This window comes from Athene noctua, chromosome 11, assembly GCF_965140245.1.
Source record: "Athene noctua chromosome 11, bAthNoc1.hap1.1, whole genome shotgun sequence".
In the NCBI taxonomy this organism is placed as follows: Eukaryota; Metazoa; Chordata; class Aves; order Strigiformes; family Strigidae; genus Athene; species Athene noctua.
The window spans coordinates 6,333,093-6,351,792 of NC_134047.1; the positions used below are offsets into that span (position 1 = coordinate 6,333,093).

Sequence of the window (18,700 nt, forward strand, 5' to 3'; positions counted from 1 at the left end):
GGAATCTTCCTATGTATTAATGTTATAAACTACAGAAGTTAAATTAAATTCTACAGTTCATTTTAAAATTATAAAGAAAACCTCTTATCTGTTCCTATCTTCTTCAGATGCAATGACCAAGTGAAAGAATTCATCTTTAGTCCATCAGTGGATCTTTCCCATTGCTACCTAAGCACGTATGTGACAGCTGTCAATTCAGAAATTGTTTATCACAACAGAAAGATGACAGGAAAACACTAAGTTGATATGACAGCAATGGTAAAAATGTGTTAAAGCAGGCATCCCTGTAGGAAATCTTTCTGCACTACAACAGATGGCCAGTAGTTATAGGAAACCATTAAAGCTTGAATTGAGGAAATTGGTTAAATTTTTCACAGCAAAGGGTAGCAGATAAAAATAAACAAACTTCACCAACCTTCCAGGGAGAGCCAGTTCTTTTATAGAGAGCAGGTACCTATCAATAGCACAGGAGAGGCACTAGATTTTACAGGCACACTGCTGTATTGTACAATGATTTTATAATCATTGTATCATTTCCAAATACCATGCAGACAATAGTCACACAAGTGTCATAATTGCATAATTACTACATTAATACACGCAGGCAGCAATTACACAAATACTACAGCTCTGAGCTCCAGGAGGGGAAGCCGCTGAGTGCACCCGGCCAGGCTGGCAGCTGGTGCCCCGCAGCCCACCCCTGCGGATCTGCCACGGAGCCAGGAAAGGTGATGGGTGCATGAAGGGTGGACTTCTCCTCCTCTAATGCTTTAACTGGAGAGACATTGCACTTTTCAGCTATTCTGGAATACACCAACTCACCCGAGAGTGAGTGTGATGATGAGATGTTGTGACTCATATGAAGGTACAGACTTTCCTCTTTATTTAAGAATTTTCAATGTCTCAAGAGAGATACTGGCAACAAATACAAATATTATATTGGTATATACAAAATATCAGCAAAGATTGACTCTTAAACTGACCACCTCCAAAATTCATATCCATCCAGACCGGTCCTTTATCCCGACAGCATTCATTAGGTCTGCTTTTTCACATGACTAAAATATATTCCAGCACTGAGCAAAGAAAATTAACACTTCCTAGGAAACCCTAAAACTAGGAGAAATTCAAGGTATACGAGCATTGCAGCACATCTGGGCTGCATTCCAAATGACAAGGGCTAAGATAGGGGATTGGAGAATTTTAAAAAGACAAAACTTCACTGAGGTAGCTTTTGGGACCCATTTAAACATGAAACCCAGGGACCGTGAACCTGTGGGAACCAGGGAACAGATGCCCAACTCATTCCCACTTCTGAAGGCTTTTTTTTTTTTCAAGAAAAAAAAAATCCCTTGGGAATCCACAGCAATACTTGTTTTAATGAAAGCATTTCAACAGCTGCATGTCTGAGCACTGTGCAAAGCTGACTTGAGCACTGCTTGTCACAGCTTGCCTTACTTTCACAGTCCAGGGGACATGTTTGTTATAACAAATGCTGTTCATCTATGTATATTAAAACTTTCCTGTCTTTAAGGAGAAAACAGAAGAAAGGATGAAGTAGTCCTCATCACCCTAGTGTATAGTGCAGCCAGGCAGAGGACATCATGACCTGATGGTGCTGAAAAGCTAACATGGTACCAGATCTGAATTTGATTTGAGAAGTCTTTTTCATCACTGATGAGAAATAAGGAAAATTCTCAGCCCCTGAAACACAATTCACGTTCTTTCCCCCAAAATACAATTCCTATTTTGAGACTGAATTGATCTTTAAAAGCACAAAAGCTGTTTCTTTAGCCTCACCATACATTCCTGTGATGCGCGTATTATAAACAACAGCAACTAAATTAACTTCCTAACACTCCGGTGGCATTTCAAGGGAAAGAAAAACAAAGAAACAAACAAACACTGTTATGTGAAGATACATACTTTTTCATAAGATCTCTGCCCTCTGGGTGAGGATAACCACGCTTCCAGCACACTGCTCTCATTTAATAATGGGATACAATTTTGGATTGTGTTTATGTTGACAGAAAGCAGAAGTGACAAAGCTCAAGAAGCTTTGCTTTTAGTATTTGCCTGTTGGAATGGAAATTCTTGAAGAGAACCTCTAGGCTGATAAAATCTGTCACTTGAATATCAAATAAAAATAAGTAAAACTAACTTTATCAGCCACTAGAAAAAACTCATCTATTTCCATTGTGAACTGCAGTAATATCTGGTTCAGGCCTTTTCTGTTTCAGCCACTTCCTGAGTTCCCCTCTGCTTTGGGGATCCAAATATTCTGAACCTGCCAAGTAATAGAGCAGCATTACCTCGAAGTTCTATCAAACCACTCGCACAGCTGAAGTCCACAGCCTGAAAACAAGGCACAAGCAGGATTCGATGCTAAAAGGCATGAAAACCCCAGCTGAAGACCAACCCACAGAGACACAGACCAGGGTCAACATGGGCTCCCCTGACCATGGGCTTTGCTATGGCAATACTCAGCTGATCTGGAGACAGCTCTGTTGTTTCTCCTATAAAATTTGTTTCATCTCTGAGATCAGCACCAACTTTTAAAACTGCAGGAAGATCCATCCATCTGATGAAACACAGTTAATAAGGGTTAAAACCTAAATTCCTTATGCACTGAAGCATGCTCTGTTTTTTAAAACTCTACAATCAATAGTTAAATCTGGCAAACACAGGCCATTTAAGCACTTAACTTTGATCATCTTGACTTTCTAAACTTAATTCCCTAAATACACAAATGTGTATGTACCTTTTAGTCAGAGGCAGTAATTACAGCTGACAGCTGTGAACGTATTTTACATGTTTCAGTAATAAACCTATCTATCCCTATTAAATATTAATACACAATCTCTCCCTATTACCTATTATGTCATCACTCACTTCAGTTTTAGGAAGAAGGTCAGCAAAAACAAGATAACAAGATTTTTGTCATTTGTTAAAATACAGACTGAGCAGTTTATAGATGCTAATAAAACCCCTGACAAGAGAAGCACTATTTATTAACAGAACTGATATATAAGCAGGAAAAAAGAAATAGAACACTCTCCTGCCTTAAATTTGTTTATCTATTGTATAAATATCAGGGGTCATATTTCAGCCAGGATAGGAAGGACACGGAAAGGAAGGTGAAGTGAAAATACACCCTGGTCCTTCTCTATGCTGCTACCTCCCAGCCTCTGCGTGGGAACTCGAAGAAGCCTGCACTGAAATTCAGTGCCACTCCGCAAGGCAGGACGCTCGGGAGCCAGGCAGGGCTGCTTGGGCAGGAGATAAGGACTTAGATACAAACCTCAGTGCCATGATTTCCCCCATCTGTGGTTGAGAAGATACACAAGAGGTAGCCTTCCAGATCTGCCATAAACTCGAGTATCTTCAGCTGTCATGTTTCTCTTAACCTCACCAATTATTTTCATGTTTTCCCAAGTGGGAAGGATGAGTCTGGCAAGTGTAAGCGCATACGATACCCACAGACACTGCAGATCATTTGCAACTATTATTTCCATTTTCTGACTTAATAATACAGTGTGGTACAGTTCGGAAGCTGACTCACTTGACATTCAGACTTTTCTACTAAAAAAATGCTGATTTGATAAAAATCGAGATATTTCAGAGGAATATACTGCCCACAAATTACTTTCAGTTAAACCGAAATGTGTCTTATGTTTGAATTTTTTAAACTATTTATACAAGTTTCAAGAAAATTCATACTATTAAAGTCACTTCAGTTTTGTTTTTACCAATTTTTTTCACCCAAATAACTTTCATATCATTCTTCTGAAAGGTTAAAACAGAACATGTTTTCAAGTTTCTTTTTGTGGGAATTTTAGTGATCAACTTTTCACTCTAATTTGATTGAAAACAAGAAGTTGGAAAACTTAAGACTTGTTACTGGAATCTGATCTTTTTTTTCTTAAAAACTAACCATTGAGGAAACAACCATTCATATTTGGTTACCAAATTTTATTGCCAGTCACAATTTTTTTCTCCACTTCAGTCTCTCCTCTGCCTCCCTGCCCTCCCCAGCAGACCTCTGAACCTGGTGAAAGGGCAGACAGCCAAAAGTGGGATTATTTTAGGCATCAGACAGAATAGCCAATGCTGAAATTCTCCAGTCATCTTTCAAATTTTCGATATGGAGAAGGGGAAAAAACAAACGCATCAACAGGTACTGCTTAAAAACAAAACTTCACCACTGCTACCCACAAATACAGCAGCTAATCTTTTAGCTTAGTTTATTAAGCTCAGCCTTAAAACTACTTGCTTCCAACTTTCACCACTCCTTCTAGAAAACTCCTCCAGAACCTCCAACCTAAGTAACTACAAATTTTCTTTTAGTTTGTGCATAACCGCATTACAGCCTGGTATTCTCATACCAACCCTGCCCTGTCTCCAAAATAAGTATTTTCTTTCAGTCCCAGATGATAACCCCCCCTAAGTATTATCAACTGCAATTAAATCTTACAGGCTTCATTTTGCTGCAAAGACAGATCTGTCTGATCTCAGTCATAAGGCCTCCCACTGCCCTGACTATCCAAGTAACCCCTCTCTGCATTCTGAGTTTTAAGGCATCTTTCTTGAACTGTGTAACTGGCAGCATGCATAAGACTAGAGTACTCCACATTTTCCAGACTGCTCCATTAACCCTGGCTTCTCTTCAGCCAGAATTAACTTTGCTGACATGCAGCCCACAGAGTCTTCTCTTATTCCCAGATGTGCAGAACTTAAGCAACAGTACTCAGTACCTATGCCACACTATCTCTTATTTTATAGGGCTTTCTCAGATCACACCTAAATTTGCTCTCTCTGCTTAATGCTCTGAAGTTTCCTTAGCCCTTCCAAAGCCTCTGAGGGATCTTCAGATTTCCTTCTTAACTCTTTTAAACTCCAGAAATAAACAGACAGAGGATTTCACTTTCAACCCCACCATTTCAGCCACATGGTATCTACCCATATCTTCCACTGATTCATTAGTAGGTTAGGACTGCAGGACCAACTTATTTTGGTGCTTATCAATTGCCTTTTTTTTTTTTTTTTTTGCCTCCTGTGATAACTTTTGCAAAGCACAAAATAATCCTTTAAATCATAAAATCCAAAACATAGGGTGACGTTCCTCTTTTGGAAAGTTGACTGTTTTTGAATACACACACACACATACATATTGTCCACGCCACTTTTTTTTTTTAGTAATTCAAACCCGGTTTTTACAACAAATTTCAAGTCAGGTTTAGTGCTTATTACTGGCTTCAATCTTTTTTCACTAGGGGATGCAGTTCCATTAAATCAGTGTCTGCAAGATTGGAGTCCAGGAGAATTCCATCTTATTTCATGCTTCATTATGAAAGATTCATATAGCCCTACTCATCATGTTTCTACAGTCATCTACATCAACTTTAGCGTACTAAAATGTTGTACGCTACAAAGTGACACGTTGAAATGATCAGTCAAGTTCACTGGGCTTAACCACTCTGACAATGATACGTAATCTTACTTTAGTTAGGGATAAAAAGACATCCTCATCAGCACACAAGAGCAATCTTTACTGTGGTAATTAGCATCTACCAAATTGCAACATTAAGCTCAAAATATTACCTACAGGCCACTGAGAAAGGAAGCTGCCTTGGTGCTGGAAGAAGCCCTGCAGTGATGTGAGCACCACATGCCTAAGCTTGTTTTCTATGCAAAATGGTGTTAATAGTTTCCACAACACGACATGTTAATAAACTGTCTTGCACAAAGACACACACACCCTCCTCAAGAAAAAAAAGAACACAAGTCATTCCTGTGCAAGACAGACTGAATTATTTAATTCAATTTAGCAGGTACCTAGAAAGCAACACTCAAGAGCAGAGTTAAGCATTTGAACTTCTTGGTTAAGTACAAGCTGGTATTTTATTTTACCTTGTTTTTCTATTTCATGTAAGATACCAACTAGGAAACATAAAACAGGAGTGGAACTGGAAGATAACCAGGGTACTAGCCAAAGTCTGTCAAAGCAGGGTTGTGTCATCAAATGCTTGATCTTCATGTAATGTTGTAACTCAATGACGATAATGGTCTTTTCCAACCCGAATAATTCTATGATTCTGTATGTGCATGTGTTAGTGTTTTAACCAAGTCTGAGTCAGAAATCATTAGACTAAAGGAAGGGCTGGAGATAAAAAGTCCAACTCCTAAAGCCAATGTAAATTCCTTCAGCTGCGTTCCATGACACAGACCAGTTAAGACTTCTGAGAAAATCACTCACAAGCTACAAATTGCCAGAACAATGTGGGGTTCTTCTGCTTTGGTTTGGTTCTTTTTTTTAAAATCTTCATTCTGTCGTCTTGTCTACTAGAGACCACCTGGTCTACCTCCAACAGCAGGTAACTCTATAGTAATGACACAGTAATGACATCGGGTACCTAAACATTCAAGCATTCTAGGGATGCTCAGTTTCTTCTAGGTTGATACCATTAGAGATATAAGACCATTTATCTACCATGACCACAACTTTTATCACTCATACCATTTCCTGTTCCTGGTTTTGCTACCCTCCAGTGATCTACATTTTCATTTAAATATTTGTGCCATTATTTTACTAGAAGAAAAACTTCAAGAGATTTTACTGGAGCTTCATTTGCATTTGATGACTCCATTTAATAGCCCTGTGGGCTAAAAGCTAACTGATGAAAATTTCTAATTCGTGATGGCAGAGGAGGACGTTAACCCCATTAGCATCAAAAAGAAATGACCAAGTGTCAAGACAGTTTTCACAGTTCCATTCCTGTCCTTTCAGACCAGTTACAGCTCCTAGAATTAGGTTAGTCAACGGTGCAGACAAGTTTCTCAGTTAACATGTCCAATGGTGCTGTCGGACTCTAGGCACTGACTGTCTCAGTCATGCTGCCAGATCCAGTTACTGGAAATTTAAAAACCAAGCAAACCAAAAGATACACAATGAACTGTTTACACTTACAAGCTCTTAATGAAAAAAGAGATATTATCTCTTTACCTTTTTGACATTTAAAAACAAGTGCACCTGAATATAATGGATGAGATGGGGGGATAGGGGTTTTTTTTAATCATTTGTCATTCTCAATATCATGAAACAGGAAAATTAAAGCAGCTTTATAGCATTCTCAAACTTGACTAGATAAATCACAAGCTAAGCACAGGGTTTTATGATACTCCTCAGAGATCAGTCCCATAAGTCTGGCTGAATCCTCAACTCCTCCTTGGTTTCATTTTGACAAAGCCTCCCTGATGAACAAAGAGTCATTCCAGGCTGGCAGACTGATGTTAGTAAGGCTTTGCTTCAACCTTTTTAGCACTTTCTAAGTATCTACTCTTCTTCACTTTTCTCTGTTAACTTCAATGATATGATAAACCTCCACAAATAGTACAGCAAACCAGCATTTAAAAAAGGTCACCTGAGGACCTCCACAGAACATGAAGTGCAAGCAAGTAACTAGAAACAGCAAAATCAGGTACATTTTGCAAGACTGGTCTTGCAAGGTATTGACTGTCCAGTTCTACAACATTTCTGTTCTGCAGGGTACTCAATCTATTAACTCAAGTGGTGGAGGTTCTTGCTTTGGAAAAAGAAAACGCCATGTCAGTGGCCAAACATGGCTAGTCCCAAACACAAAACACAGAGGAAACAAGAGAATTCTAACTCTTTAATTTTCTGTTCATTAAGAAGCTAAAAGAATATTTTTGCCAGTCCTCTTTGATGCACTTGCTATGGCCGGTAGGACATTCAGGTTCTAAAGAAAAAAATTAAAAAGAGAAGTTATGAACAGTCATCCTTCATTCCCCAAAATAACTGAAATCCTTTTCGAAACAACAGAATCCTCAGAAGGGGATCAAAGAAAACGCATTAAAAAGGTTTCACTTAACAACTGTATTTTCCCTTCCAACCAAATTCCTGACTTTCTTCTTAAAGCAATCTTAAACTCTTATCTCTATTAATAGCTTAATGCATGATAAATAGTACATTATTCAAAAGGAATTTGTACTTTCACATTTGGTACAATACTCGCAAGCTACTGGCACTGTCTTCCACTTGATTTCAAGTGACATGCCCAAAGATTCTGCAAGGAAAAATAGATCTGCCCATTCAAAACAGATACTGTGCCTGCCCAGCTGAATGCATCTTATTCTTGCAACCAAAGAAAGAAGAAATACTGAGTTCAAAACGTACTTCAAAGGGGAAGAGAGCACATAAAAAAGGATGAGGTGCCCTATTTAATTCAGGTCACACCACTTCCAAAAGGATGTAGCAGAATTACAAAAGTTTCAAAGATGGGCAATAAAAATGATTAAAGTCATGCTGGTTCTTCCATATCCAAAGAGATTGAAGATGTTGGGACTTCTCAGATCAAAGAAGCAAAAGCAAAGATAGAGACAACATGAAAATAAAGAAGACAATATGATAAAAGGTACAGCAAAGATAAGTTGAGGTCTACCATTCAGTCTCTTTCATAATGTAAGATCAAGGATACCTTCAACATTTTCAAAAGGTTACAAAATTGACACAATGCATTATCTACCTGTGGAACATCAGAATACATGATACCATCTATGTCAAGGGTTTAGGCTGAATAAAAAAGCCTGATGGGTTAAGCATGCACAGGTTCCAATGGCATTTTTACTTTTTTTTTAAAAAAATTAATGTTAGGATCTATCCAAATAAAATCCTTTTCTTAGTCTTCTATAAGAGAAATTCCCTGAACTCTTAATTTTAATAGTGTAAAGAATACTTGATTTTCAGTTTATCAAGTGGCCAAGACACTTCACTTTTTATACAGTCATAAATCACAATACAACAGAAACTGAAAAAAAATTCTGATTTTACAGGTGTCAGTAATTTTGCAACAAAATATCTGCATCTGATATTAAACTTTTAAATGTCTCTGTGATCTACGTTAGAGGAAAATAAATTTATAAATATTGGAATTTCAGAAATTAGGCTTCCCCTTTCAACTAGCACCTTTCCATAAATACTGTAAATATCAATACTTTCAATGTGTGTTTAGTATGAAAATAACCCACATTGCCAAGAACATAGACTAAAATAGTACCAAACATGAATTAACTGCAAACACAAACAAGAAAACAAAAAGGCGCATACTAACAGCACCTGCTTTGGCAATGCATCCCTATTACAAAGCTAACAAGGCCTCCATGAGATCACAGAAACATAATATCTCAAGTTGTTAGGGACCCACAAGGATCAAGGTACTGGGCATTCATTCATTCATTCCTTAAGTGAACATAACACACTTCAAGGTGCAAGCCAATTTTAAACAACATCTAGGAGTGAACTTTTCCTGTCTTCCACTCTTCTCCCCTCAGTGGAGAGTTCAGCACAGTTGTCGCCAGGAAAAGAAACCATCTCATGCCCATGGCCAGGGGAAGACTCATCCCCAGCCTGCAGACTCTTAAACACTGCACTGATGGAGCTCCTCTCAGGTCTGGAAACATGACTGTTCAGTCAGTGGGGCTGAAGACACCACGTCGTGGTGAGTACACAGTGTGACTGTCCTACAGTGGCTCTGAGCCAGAGAAGTTTTGAAAAGGAGAGAGATATTCAATGGCAGCAGAGATGAAGAGAAGGTCTATCCACAGGAGAAGATAGCAGGAATGTCTCTGATATATCACTTTACATCTGCATTACTATTTTCTTGTTGCTATGGGAGTACTAGAGAAAGTGGTTACCATTTTGCATTCAAAGACCCATGTAAAGTCTAGGTATGAACAGTATAATTTGTTTGCAGCCTATAATTTTCTCTTCCAAGCAGTGTTAAATAGTTTTGTTTCAGGGGAGGGTATTAACAATATTCTCTTCTCTATTCACATGTTAAAATTAGCTAACCTTCTACCTGCTCTGGAGAACATCCAAGAAAATCTAAAGCCATGACAAGCACTAACTTATCAGGGTAAAACAGATCTATTTTCCATATAATTAAAATTAACGTACTAAGTGGAATACTTTTCATAGAGCTGATGTTATCTTGCTTTTTATGACGAGGCCATCTACCAAATTAATTCCATCATATTTAACCTGAGTGTCAAGAACCAGACTTCAAAGCACTTTGGAGGAAATAGCTTTGAAAATTTTAGCAATGATTACAGGGGCAGTCTAGAAGTCCTTCCTTATCTAATTAAACAACATTGCCTTCATTCTCTTCAGACAGGATCAACAATGGAAGTCAACAGAGGTAAATACTGGAATTTTATTTTAGTTTTATCAACACAAAAGAGGAGACAGAAACACAGGATATGCTAGGCTATGTTTCTATGCTCATGTGATGACTCCTCATTTCAACCTGAAAGAAGATACAATTCGTCACATTTACTCAAACAATCACTGGCAGGAACAAGCAGATCTTGAAGAACCGGCTCAGCATCATGAAAGTGCTACCAACACTGTATTTTTGTATTTCAATAAATTGTTTGATGTTCTGCCTGAAGACTTAAATCGTGCAGGAATAAATGTGCATACCTAGCTAGTGACTGCATTGCTGCTCACTTATCTTCAGAATTTAAACTCCTCCTCAATATTCTCAGAGCTAAACCCTGTGCAGTTCAATAATGCAGTCGGTCCCTGTTCAGAGTGTTCTCTACACAGGTGATGTACAACAACGTAACAGAGTAACACACAAAATTAAGAAAATGCCAATTTTCAGTCTCCAGGGTATTTTCAGTGAGCTGTGAATAAAAGTTTGAAACTCAAGCTAAGTATCAACTGGAGACAGTTTCATGGCATCAGGGAAGAGCTGTACAGAAAGATTTGAACACTGTTACTTAAGGAGTGACTTACTGTGCTCCCACTTCTATCCATCTTACTCAAGGCTCACAGATCAACTGAAAGAGTCCACCTGGCCTCAAAAATTTCTGAGTAAGTCCCCTTAGTGGCTGTTAACAACACTCCAAAGATGCAGTTTATGTTGAGAATTGATTATTCAAAAGTAAATATATAAAGCTGTAAGTAGGCATATAAACATACTGAAGAGATGCTCAAGGGAAAGGCTATTTCCCCAGGAAGCACAGGAAAGAAGAACTCTTAACAAAAGGCCACTTTAAAATATTTCAGCTCTTAGCAAAGATCATTAAGTATTATTTGAGATGAGTGAAACGGAGAGGGGAAAACATGTGTCCTAGATTTAGATGAAGACTGATGCTACTTGTAGAAGGAGGAGCTGGAGGTATTTGATGCAGCACCAAAACCTCTAGCAGCAGTTAGAAAGGGCTGATTAAAATTCAGATGCTGTAACCAGAGTACATGAAAAGTAGAGCTACATAATTCATAAATAGAAAGCTACATTAAATAGCATTAAAGATCCTGCTTATGCAAAAGCAAAGACCTACAGAATGGGTACTAGCACGCCCAGCATCCGTACCAAGTCCTGGCTTCCCCCCGCAGATGCAGCTATGCATTTCTAGCGCACAGCACACCCCGTACATCACTGCAAACACTACTCAACCGCTCCAGCAGCATGAGGGGAGCAGCGCTCTCATAGCAACAAGAACAAGGAAACATCAGCTGGAGGATACCATGCAATTAACAATTAAACATTGTGGGGAGCCTGGAGTTGCTACGGGTGGGGAGAAATTAATTCTTCAGGTTTAGCAGCAGATTCCTCTCTGCAGAGATGACACCGCTTCTGAAGGCTGCGTACATCGAGAGCACCGGGGTCAGCTCGGCACTAAGACAGCTGGTGTTGTACACACTTCTGAACTTGGCAAGTCATCCATCGCCATATAATTGTTATTGCCAGGCATTTAATTTGGGATTAATGGGGAAAAAAATGGGTGCTAAATCAGAGCCAATACTATATTATAAAAAAATAACCGGCCAAGTTCTCTATTGCAGTGACTCACCTTCCCTGAGGTCAATGAAACTACATCAGCAGGAAATTTTGTCCCATTACAAGGATCTAAGCAAGTAATTCATACTGAATCATTTATCTAATTAATCTCAATTTTTCAGCATGAATGCCAACAGGCTCCAAATTCCTCTCTTACTTTTATTTGAAGTTATTCACTGAATAATCCTTGCTCATGTCACTGCTGTGAGGTGTCCACAGAAGGATGGGAGAATTTCTGACCTGTCCTCAAGGTTACATAGCATGTTTCTGTCCACCAGGAATACACAGCTTGGAAAGCAGAAGTTGTTTCCCACCATTATTGTGTGCCATTTGCTGGAAGGTCAGTGCTATTGTTTAAGAAATTTTGCCAGTGAACTGACTTAGTAAAGCACTTGAAAAAAATGAAGACCACAAATTCTGTGAAAGAACACAAAACAAAGATCATTTACCACTGTTCCTCTATTGCTCATATTAAAAAACAACCAGGAGAAATAATCCCTTTTGGTTTTCCCTTTCTTAAAATAAATGCAGTGGGTTTGTATGGATATGAATAATTGAACAACCCAGTGATTTAAAGCTATTATATATTTATATGTTCTTTCTGTTGTTTTTTTTTAATCAAAAGAGTCTGCAGAGATGAACTGTTCAATGGATCTCCCTGCCATGCCCAAGGGTCATTTTTTGCCCAACATGTCACATATGAGCAGCTTATTCATTACAGTCATTGTTTTAAGGATGCCCTTTCAGCGCTCCCTCTGTTTCACAGGAGGCACCCTGTTAAAAATCTTAAGAGCAGGTTCTCTTCATTTCCCCAGACTTCTGTTTTTGTTCAATCCCTTATGCTACTACACATTAGTATTTAACACTTGTATGGAGTTAATGTTTAAAGGCCTAGCCACCGCTGACACCATTCTGCCAGAAACTACGCAGATTAGAAAGCTCATGCCCAACGCAACTGTGATCACCATGTAGTAGAGACACAGTAAACAATGCACAACACAGCCGAGGATGGAGCATGCTGCAACTGAAATGGGATGTGGCAAGCCTTAGCCTCGCAGGAGCATTTTGCCACATGGGGCATTTATCTAAGGTACTGCTCAAAGGCTGCTGGGTGGCTTGTTTTGGAGTAAGTGGAGCAATTACGCTCTCCTGCACAGTCATTAACTCAGGAAGGTGCTCCAGTCCTTTCTGAATTAAAAGTCACAACAAAAATACAATGTCATTAGGGAGGGCTGAATCAAGAAGCGAAAAATATCTTTTTTTTCTGGCTGCCAGTTGTCCGCAAAAGCATTTCAAGAGATGATGCTAAATGCTTCTCAAAGAATTAATGTCACTACCAAAAATTGCTTAGAGTCGAGCACATGGTCACAAGTGTGCATTATCTGTCATTTGCTCATTTTAAACCATCATATTTACACTCTGCAATACTCAAAACACTTCTGGTTTGTCCCAGCTGTCCTCTCCTGGTGAATTATCCGGCATTCACTGGGGCTGAGATGGTAGGAGCTGATGGATTTCTTTGCAAATGTTTTGTGTTCTGAAGAAGCAGAACCCTTCTCTCTCTTCCATTTTAACAATTTGTTGACTGGAGGAAAACAAAAGGATTAACGGCTCTTATGCTTTGGCCTTCTCTACCTTTCTTTTTCATCACTGGATGAGGGGCCCATTCCTGGTATACACCAGTGAATTAAATATTAGCTTTTAATGAACCAGTTACACATTCCAGCCAGGAATGAAAGCTGCATAGAATAGAGGAAATTACTATAGAAGCATAATTTGCCTTTAAAATTGCATGTAAAAATAATGACAACAGCACACCAGTTTGTTTATTTATGTGTGTTTTACCTATCCACTGATTATTACATAAGCCGCTGCTATGTGCCACAAGGCCTGCTGTTTCTCAAAGTATAAAGATCATTCTGCTAGGGTCAAACATCTTACTTTAAGCTGCAGAAGTTACTGTATTTAGCCTTGCTTCCCACCTCCTACTTACCAACCCAAGCGGTCATCAACCACTAACATCATGTTCAACATCAAAATAATCCCACCAGCCGTGCCAAGTATGCTCAAAGATAACTAATGTTTGTATTTTTCTTTCAGTATCAGAAGCCAATCCTGGTGATAGTTTGTTGCTTCATCAGTTTCTGGGGCTTTGAAGACTGTCACCAGGACTGATGCAGAAACTCCAGTGTTCTCCACCACCCACAACTTTGCTTAAAAGCACTCAGACTCATAAACCCTGCGTTCTTTTGAACAGGAAGAATTATTGAGGGTTAAGGAACAGCTGTCTCGGAGTAACCTTCAGCAGCAGCCATGGCATCTGAATCACTCTGGACACTTACTAAATTAAGAAGCATGTAAGGAAGACAAAACCATCATGAACAAATTTACTTGTCTTTTTTCTCCCTCCCTTTATTCAGACAGAGAGGAATTCCAACAGTACTACGTCAGACATATCTAACAAAGCTTTCTTAATTGGCATTAACAAGTATTTCAGGAGGTAACATTTCACTAATTAAAAGAAAATCAGAAACAACTTATTATAGTTAGCTTACAGTAATAGTACCCTTCAGATTTTGGCAGTAATGAAGATAAAGCAATAATGCACTCAAATAATTGTTCCCCACAATCCTGAATCACTTGGATAGCTATTAGCCGAAAGCACAATCATGACTCATTAGGACTCTCCAAATAATAACTTAAAACAAAGGAGAGAAAGATTTCTCATACACAAACTTACATAGTTTGTCCAAATCACTGAAGTACTTGAATGAGATTAGAGTTATGGCAAACATCAGAGGTTTAAACTATTTAAGCCAAAAAGAAAGTTTCAGATTCTGTTCACTCGGTGTCCTGCTACATCTTCTCTCTCCCTTCTACAGCCTCTCCTTTCCCCCCAGCCTCTGCTCCCAATTTTGCTTCTTATTTCTCCAACACTCCCATTATTCTTTCAGTGCCCTCTCAGAGGGAAAGCCACAGAGGAAGATGGACGTGAAACAAATCTCAAGCAGCTCCAGACAAAATGATGATGGAAGGGGGCAGGGGGGAGGCAGGAACAAGGAGCACAGCAGGGTTCTAGGAGGGCGAGAAAGCCTCACATCATCACTCCCTTTCCAAGAAGCAGCATATCTAAGGAAGTAGACATACATGTTCTTGCAGGCAGAGCAGCAACATTAGTGTTGCTAGTGGGACAAAACCTTTCAGTGTGCTGCAGAAGGCCACAGCAAAGAGCAGGTTTATTAGCCTGATTATTCCCAGTGCTAAAAATGGAGTACTGCTGGATACAACAATTGTTGGAAACAAATTAAAAAGGTAAAGTGAATGTCCAGTTTCATCAAGTCAGGCTACAACCATTAACTCCCAAGTCCTAACAGAGATTACACCAATGGGTATCTCTATAAACCTACAAGAAACAGAGACTACCCTTCTCAGTCAATCAGTGGTAAACTCAGCAGAATATTGTCCAAGGTGATCATCCCGTATGCTGCATGATTTGCCTGCATCCCACCTTGGGAAGCTGCTGTCCTTTGTCTCTCTTTGGTGGACAGAAACAACCTCAGACTGATTAATTCCCACCATTGAGGATGCGAAAAATTAGAGACACTGGCTGTCCCGGAGGTACTGAAAATAAAAGAAACTCTGAACGGACTAAAAACTCAAGAAAAGTACCTTTCATACCAAACCTGGCTGGGCTGTGCCATCTAACAACTCATCCACACATTTTTCAGCCAGCTCTAACAGAAACAAAGCCAGGGAAGTTTTGGCTCACTGAGGCAGAAAAGCTTATAGCAGAGAATGCCAGAACAGTTTAAAAAATTTAATAGATCCTTTCGCAACCAAAATCAGAATGATGCCTGGGGGGGTGTCTGTGAAATCAGGAGGGTTGACCAAAGAATGAAAGCAACACTGTAGACTGGAAGCCAAAGACCTGTGTTTCATTCCCAGCTCTGATACAGCCTTCCTATGTGATCATGAACAAAAAAAACCTTGACCTGTCTGGGTCTCCGGCTCTTGGACACTCGTTCTCTGCTTGCCCTGCAAGGACCGCAGCAGAGGTTCTTTTTGTTTGCCCAGCACATGGCCCAACTCGTGATCTCATTCGGGGTATTTGCAGTGGAACGTAATAAAAACAATTAACAAGTGACTGACGAATGCCAGCATTTTACCAATTGGTCGACCAGTGTATAAGGAAATGAAACCCTTCTTTTCAGAAAACACAGGGACCTTCAGCCACCAAAAAAGAGAATTTATGTGAAGGGGCTCACACACAGACAACTCCAGAACAAATACTGTCATTAAGATTCTCCCAGTCTGGTCTTGGCAAAAATTGATAAAAATGACAGATACACATGTCAAAACAGATGAAGAATTGCTGCACAAAAATCCACACCAGTTAATGTGCCAGAGCAAACAAAACTACCTGGAGTCATATCAGATAAAGACTTAGATAAAACACTGTCAACAATAAAAACAGTAATAGAAAATACTTAGTTGGTGAACAAAAAACACAGTGGATTGGAAAAAATGTTCATAGTCAAAACTGACTGTTATATAGATGTACAGCACACCAGCTCTGCTCAGGACACCCAACTCGTCCCCTGTCACCTCTCAAAGTGGGACTGGAGGAGAACCATTTCTCTAGCAAGGTTTCTCCAATCATCCATCCATTGATCACTCAACATTAGACTACTGGAAGAGGGATGATAAACTGTAAAAGTGCAGTAAGCTCATTAATGTGACTGAAGCTATCCCACAGATGTCTTTTCTCCTCACGGAAGTGGTAATGAAAAGGCATATTGACTGATGAATCTCTGGGGGATCCTCTTCCACTAAGCTGGAACGGATTGCCATCAGCTGCAGCCTGCAACAGAGCAGAGATGCAAAACAGTGCTACCCTGCCCACCTCTTCTAGAAGATGAAGCCACTAACACCAATTGTAAGGCCACTGTTTTCTTCTGTATGTCAGACCACTGGATCTAAGTAATTTTTATTTCTAGTTTACAGCACAAGACCCAGATTACACCTCTGTCTGCTGTTACACTAAGATAAAGGAAGACATACGGGTATAAATAACAGGAAAACTGACCTTCTGCATGGTCAAAATTCAGGGAAGATAAAGGGATAGGAAAAGGGAGCAGTACAAGACAGTACTGCTGAACCACCAAAATGAGTACAGATGGAAGACTGTCAATTACCATAGCACACTGAAAATCTGCATACAAGTTACATTTCTGCAAAAATACTTGTGACAATACACAGGAATATTTTAAAGCAGCCACCACCACTTTTAGCATTATTTTAAATTCCCATTTCCCCCAACTATCAGGGACAAGGAACCCCAGTGGTTATTATTCAAACAAAAACAAACACAGAGGCTAACACATTTCTCTTTCTGGTCAACAGGTGAAACCTTACTGACTGCTTCAAAAGCCAGGATGTCAACTTGAACATTTTACTCTTTAAGAGAAACAGGAAAGTAAATGTAGATTTTTTTTATTTTTTTTTTTCAGGTGCAACTTCTGCAAAACACCCTCTCCTTGCAGGGAAAGAAAAACTAAAAAGGTCACATAAGCAAAATAAACACGTGTCCCCATGGAGGAGTACAGAAGAGATCATCTTGTACTTCTCGCTGAGAGCTGATAGGATCGTGGAAAACAAAGATCTGAGTTTTGCTATATTCTTCCTTGCTAAAGGCTATGTTGTCTGCTTATCTTTGATTTATCTCCTTCGCATGACCTTACAGGGCAGAAAAAAGGCCACCTGATACATCTGCCTCATTTATTTTAAATCTATTTACACAAAGGACTTGTGTTTTAATAAATCCATTTTGACATTCTGGTCATCAGAGATCGCACTAGTGGCAATACAATGGGTACAGATGGTTACAGATTGTTAAAGGAGTTAATATTCAGGATCATAATAATACATTTGACTCATACCAAGAAGCAGCTAACTCATCTCATATATCAATGAGTAACATACTTGCTCTTTACTTGGTTGCAATAGTAATTGAGTCAAACGGTCTCCCTACTACTAATAAAAATGAAATGGTAAAGTTTCATACAGATTATCTTGTGCCTGTGACCCTACACTTCTGGTGTACACATTTGATACACTAAAAGTCAATGAGGTACCGAGTAATGAAGCACAAGCTTGAGATGAAATATTTTCATTCTCATAGAGTAATTAACTCGATGTAGTCACTTCCTAACAGCAGAACTCGAAAAAGAACTTCTTTTTCCATCGGAAAAGAATAAATTCCTTACAGCAATCTGGACTTCAATTAAAATCAGCTACCAAGAAGTGTCTTAATTTGGGTCCTGTTCCCACGTTAAGTACAAAATAGACACCCTCTCCTGTATGGGAGGTCAAGCACAGAGACTCATGCACTATGCCTCACTGCATGGATTTACTTAAAAAAAAAAAAAAAAAAAGGCGGGGGGGGGTGGGGGGGTGTGGGTGGTGTTGGTTGGTTGAAAAAAAAAAAAAAAAGTAACATGAAAACAACGTTTAAAACACACACCCCTCAGCTCCAAAAGCAGCTGCAGGGTTCGTATGCTCCCACCTGAACCTGCTAGGAACAAAACCGAAAGGGAGGGACCCGACCCACAGCATCAACCCCTCACTCCCCTGCATAGAGTAAATTTAAAGCCAGATTTGTGAAGCTCTTCAATTGCCTAATTCCCATCGATTTCATTGAACTGAGAGTTCAATGGGAGTTACACACCTAAACAGCTCTCAGAAGAGATCTTGGTTCCAAGGAAGTGATCTATGTTTGATCAACACAAGTTGCTGCTGCACCTCATACCTTTATCCTTGGTATCACTTCCCAACAT

The 18,700-nt window shown here is 39.3% G+C and overlaps 1 protein-coding gene across 5 annotated transcripts in view; it reads right to left on the reverse strand.

Annotated features, from left to right (window-relative positions):
• Positions 1 to 18,700, reverse strand: part of IL1RAPL2 (interleukin 1 receptor accessory protein like 2) — a 396,678-nt gene that overhangs the window by 266,670 nt on the left and 111,308 nt on the right. The gene's annotated exons all lie outside the window — the stretch shown is intronic.